Source organism: Schistocerca gregaria, unplaced genomic scaffold (genome assembly GCF_023897955.1).
Source record: "Schistocerca gregaria isolate iqSchGreg1 unplaced genomic scaffold, iqSchGreg1.2 ptg001075l, whole genome shotgun sequence".
Lineage (NCBI taxonomy): Eukaryota > Metazoa > Arthropoda > Insecta > Orthoptera > Acrididae > Schistocerca > Schistocerca gregaria.
This window is the reverse complement of record NW_026062418.1, coordinates 32,501-37,500: the sequence shown is the minus strand read 5'-3', so window position 1 is coordinate 37,500 and position 5,000 is coordinate 32,501. Positions and strand designations below refer to the sequence as shown.

The 5,000-nt window shown below is 52.3% G+C and overlaps 1 non-coding gene across 1 annotated transcript in view; it reads left to right on the top strand.

Annotated features, from left to right (window-relative positions):
* Positions 1–3,272: 3,272 nt before the first annotated feature.
* The window catches only part of LOC126327969 (small subunit ribosomal RNA), a 1,893-nt gene continuing 165 nt past the window's right edge, over positions 3,273–5,000 (top strand). The window contains exon 1 of the ribosomal RNA XR_007561583.1: positions 3,273–5,000. This exon is cut by the window's right edge and continues 165 nt beyond it. This is a non-coding gene — a ribosomal RNA (small subunit ribosomal RNA).

Below are 5,000 nucleotides of genomic sequence, written 5' to 3'. Positions count from 1 at the left end.
TTAACCTAACTCAAGTTGTCCCTTAACCTAACTCAAGTTGTCCCTTTACTAACTCAAGTTGTCCCTTAACCTAACTCAAGTTGTCCCTTAACCTAACTCAAGTTGTCCCTTAACCTAACTCAAGTTGTCCCTTAACCTAACTCAAGTTGTCCCTTAACCTAACTCAAGTTGTCCCCTTAACCTAACTCAAAGTTGTCCCTTAACCTAACTCAAGTTGTCCCTTAACCTAACTCAAGTTGTCCCTTAACCTAACTCAAGTTGTCCCTTAACCTAACTCAAGTTGTCCCTTAACCTAACTCAAGTTGTCCCTTAACCTAACTCAAGTTGTCCCTTAACCTAACTCAAGTTGTCCCTTAACCTAACTCAAGTTGTCCCTTAACCTAACTCAAGTTGTCCCTTAACCTAACTCAAGTGTCCCTTAACCTAACTCAAGTTGTCCCTTAACCTAACTCAAGTTGTCCCTTACCTAACTCAAGTTGTCGCCTTTAACCTAACTCAAGTTGTCCCTTAACCTAACTCAATTTGTCCCCTTAACCTAACTCAATTTGTCCCTTAACCCTAACTCAATTTGTCCCTTAACCTAACTCAATTTGTCCCTTAACCTAACTCAATTTGTCCCTTAACCTAACTCAATTTGTCCCTTAACCTAACTCAATTTGTCCCTTAACCTAACTCAATTTGTCCCTTAACCTAACTCAATTTGTCCCTTAACCTAACTCAAGTTGTCCCTTAACCTAACTCAAGTTGTCCCTTAACCTAACTCAATTTGTCCCTTAACCTAACCTCACGTTTGTCCCTTAACCTAACTCAAGTTGTCCCTATAACCTAACTCAAGTTGTCCCTTAACCTAACTCAAGTTGTCCCTTAACCTAACTCAAGTTGTCCCTTAACCTAAACCGACGTTGTCCCCTTAACCTAACCGACGTTGTCCCTTAACCTAACCCACGTTGTCGCCTTAACCTAAACCCACGTTGTCCCTAACCTAACCCACGTTGTCCCTTAACCTAACCCACGTTGTCCCTTAACCTAACCCACGTTGTCCCTTAACCTAACCCACGTTGTCCCTTAACCTAACCCACGTTGTCCCTTAACCTAACCCACGTTGTCCCTTAACCTAACCCCACGTTGTCCCTTAACCAAACCCACGTTGTCCCTTAACCTAACCCACGTTGTCCCTTAACCTAACCCACGTTGTCCCTTAACCTACCCAACGTTGTCCTCTTAACCTAACCGCACGTTGTCCCTTAACCTAACCCACGTTGTCCCTTAACCTAACCCACGTTGTCCCTTAACCTAACCCACGTTGTCCCTTAACCTAACCCACGTTGTCCCTTAACCTAACCCACGTTGTCCCTTAACCTAACCCACGTTGTCCCTTAACCTAACCCACGTTGTCCCTTAACCTAACCCACGTTGTCCCTTAACCTAACCCACGTTGTCCCTTTGCCTAACATAGTTCACTGCTCGGAATCTCTGGTGTCGTTGTTATCCTCATGTAGATGTCTTGCGAGTGTTGCTTACTTTCCACATATTCCTGCTATCCACTGTCAATTGTACTGCAATAGGACTATATCGCCGACCCCCCCCCCTCCCCCCCCTCTGTCCCCCTCTGTCCCCCTCTTTGTGTCTCTGTCCTCTCAAGCTGGTCGGTCTGGCGTTTGAGTGTTAAATGAGCCTCGCAGCTGTTCAGTTGCATTCAGATGTCGACGCCCTCAGTGTACGTCGTGGTATGGTCTGTGTCCATTGTCCGCTGATGTCGTACGCGTAACCCACACGCTGTACCGATCATCGGTCGTTACGTACAGAGTGAAGTAGTGTGATACGTGTGACCGTACGCTGGCTGTGCCCAACGGTGTCGAATCTCAATTTCCATATGTTGTGCTTGATGCTACTTGTCTCGTCTCCCAATAACAGCTAGGTTGCACTGTGGTACGCCGTAGAGGCGTGTGGGAGGAACGTACGAACGCATTGTATGTCACCCTGGGTCGCTGGGGGTGGTGGTGCGGTGAGTCAGGTCAGGTCAGGTCAGCGTGAGCCGTCTGATGTAGTGACGCGTGTATTCCGACTTTGTCGTATTGCCTCACACAAAGTGCTACCCTGGTGGACCGCGTTCCATATCTGGGACATGCCGCAGATGCCGGTTGACAGTGGATCGCGGAAGGTACATCGCATACGTGCGCGGGCCACCTTCCACGTGTTCTCTTCTGCACATGTCGCAGTGTGTATGTGGTCTGATGTAGCGTGTCGTGACACATGACATCCTGGCATGCAAGAATTGTTGAATTCGCAAATGTAGGTGGACATCTACGTTTACTGCCCAAGATACGCAAATGAACTGGAAATCCGTTGTTGAGCGGTTGTTCACGCTGGAGGTGAATCTGTGATGGCGACGATCGGTACAGCTATTAACCGGTTGTTTCAGCGGTACCCGCCACATCCACACGCGTGACTAGGCCCATGTGGGTATGAAGCGATACGCGGCGGTGGCTTGGTGGGACTGTTCCCGGCCGGTGAAGGGGGGCCGCCCGGCGTGTTGGCCGCGCGCTGCGTGGGCGCACGCGCAACAGGCGGCTGGTGGGGGGCGCCGAGTGGCAGGAGCGCCAGCCGACGGGCCCGGCAGGCGGCGCAGCTACGCTGCGGCGCACCCTGCACGCGGCGCCTGGCGGCCAAAGTTGGTTCAGCCGAGCCCGGTGCGAAGCGCGGTGGACATCTGCAGTGTGCTGGTCTGATTGAGGACTGTGTGCGTTGAGGATGCGCCGCCGCCTGGCACTCGGCGCCGCGACGCCGTCTGCTGCTCGGCTCGCCCCAGCGGTTCTCGCAGGTGGTTTGTATCGCAGTTGTGCGGACGTGTTGGCGCGTGCGCTGTGCTGGGAGAGTTCGCTTCTGCACCCAAGTGGGGCTTTGCCCTTGTGTGGCGCTGGCGTTGGAGCTGCCGGTCACCATAGGTGGCGCGTGTTGTCTCCCGCCGGCAATGCCACGACAGCACGCTCCCGGGCCTCTGTCGGCAGCGGCAAGCTCAGTTGGGAGCAAGGGTGTTCGCACTAAAACCGTCTACTCGCCTAACTCCGGGCGATTGCGCCTCTCTCGAAACCGACCAAGTACCTAGGACGGCGCTGCGCGCCGCCGGGACCTGAGAGGGTTTCGAGGTGTATCGTGCAGGGGAGCTCGGCCTCCTCCTGTTTGCAGAATAATTGAGCGGACGCTTGCGTGTTCGCGCGGGCCCCCGGGACACACTCCCGGGCGGCCGGCTGCTCAGCTCTAGTTGACGCAGCTCCCTGGTTGATCCTGCCAGTAGTCATATGCTTGTCTCAAAGATTAAGCCATGCATGTCTCAGTACAAGCCGCATTAAGGTGAAACCGCGAATGGCTCATTAAATCAGTTATGGTTCCTTAGATCGTACCCACGTTACTTGGATAACTGTGGTAATTCTAGAGCTAATACATGCAAACAGAGTCCCGACCAGAGATGGAAGGGACGCTTTTATTAGATCAAAACCAATCGGATTGGCTTGTCTGGTCCGTTTGCCTTGGTGACTCTGAATAACTTTGGGCTGATCGCACGGTCCTCGTACCGGCGACGCATCTTTCAAATGTCTGCCTTATCAACTGTCGATGGTAGGTTCTGCGCCTACCATGGTTGTAACGGGTAACGGGGAATCAGGGTTCGATTCCGGAGAGGGAGCCTGAGAAACGGCTACCACATCCAAGGAAGGCAGCAGGCGCGCAAATTACCCACTCCCGGCACGGGGAGGTAGTGACGAAAAATAACGATACGGGACTCATCCGAGGCCCCGTAATCGGAATGAGTACACTTTAAATCCTTTAACGAGTATCTATTGGAGGGCAAGTCTGGTGCCAGCAGCCGCGGTAATTCCAGCTCCAATAGCGTATATTAAAGTTGTTGCGGTTAAAAAGCTCGTAGTTGGATTTGTGTCCCACGCTGTTGGTTCACCGCCCGTCGGTGTTTAACTGGCATGTATCGTGGGACGTCCTGCCGGTGGGGCGAGCCGAAGGGGTGCTTTCGCGTCCCGAGGCGGACCCCGTTTAAATCCTACCAGGGTGCTCTTTGTTGAGTGTCTCGGTGGGCCGGCACGTTTACTTTGAACAAATTAGAGTGCTTAAAGCAGGCAAGCCCGCCTGAATACTGTGTGCATGGAATAATGGAATAGGACCTCGGTTCTATTTTGTTGGTTTTCGGAACCCGAGGTAATGATTAATAGGGACAGGCGGGGGCATTCGTATTGCGACGTTAGAGGTGAAATTCTTGGATCGTCGCAAGACGAACAGAAGCGAAAGCATTTGCCAAGTATGTTTTCATTAATCAAGAACGAAAGTTAGAGGTTCGAAGGCGATCAGATACCGCCCTAGTTCTAACCATAAACGATGCCAGCCAGCGATCCGCCGCAGTTCCTCCGATGACTCGGCGGGCAGCCTCCGGGAAACCAAAGCTTTTGGGTTCCGGGGGAAGTATGGTTGCAAAGCTGAAACTTAAAGGAATTGACGGAAGGGCACCACCAGGAGTGGAGCCTGCGGCTTAATTTGACTCAACACGGGAAACCTCACCAGGCCCGGACACCGGAAGGATTGACAGATTGATAGCTCTTTCTTGATTCGGTGGGTGGTGGTGCATGGCCGTTCTTAGTTGGTGGAGCGATTTGTCTGGTTAATTCCGATAACGAACGAGACTCTAGCCTGCTAACTAGTCGCGTGACATCCTTCGTGCTGTCAGCGATTACTTTTCTTCTTAGAGGGACAGGCGGCTTCTAGCCGCACGAGATTGAGCAATAACAGGTCTGTGATGCCCTTAGATGTTCTGGGCCGCACGCGCGCTACACTGAAGGAATCAGCGTGTCTTCCTAGGCCGAAAGGTCGGGGTAACCCGCTGAACCTCCTTCGTGCTAGGGATTGGGGCTTGCAATTGTTCCCCATGAACGAGGAATTCCCAGTAAGCGCGAGTCATAAGCTCGCGTTGATTACGTCCCTGCCCTTTGTACACACCG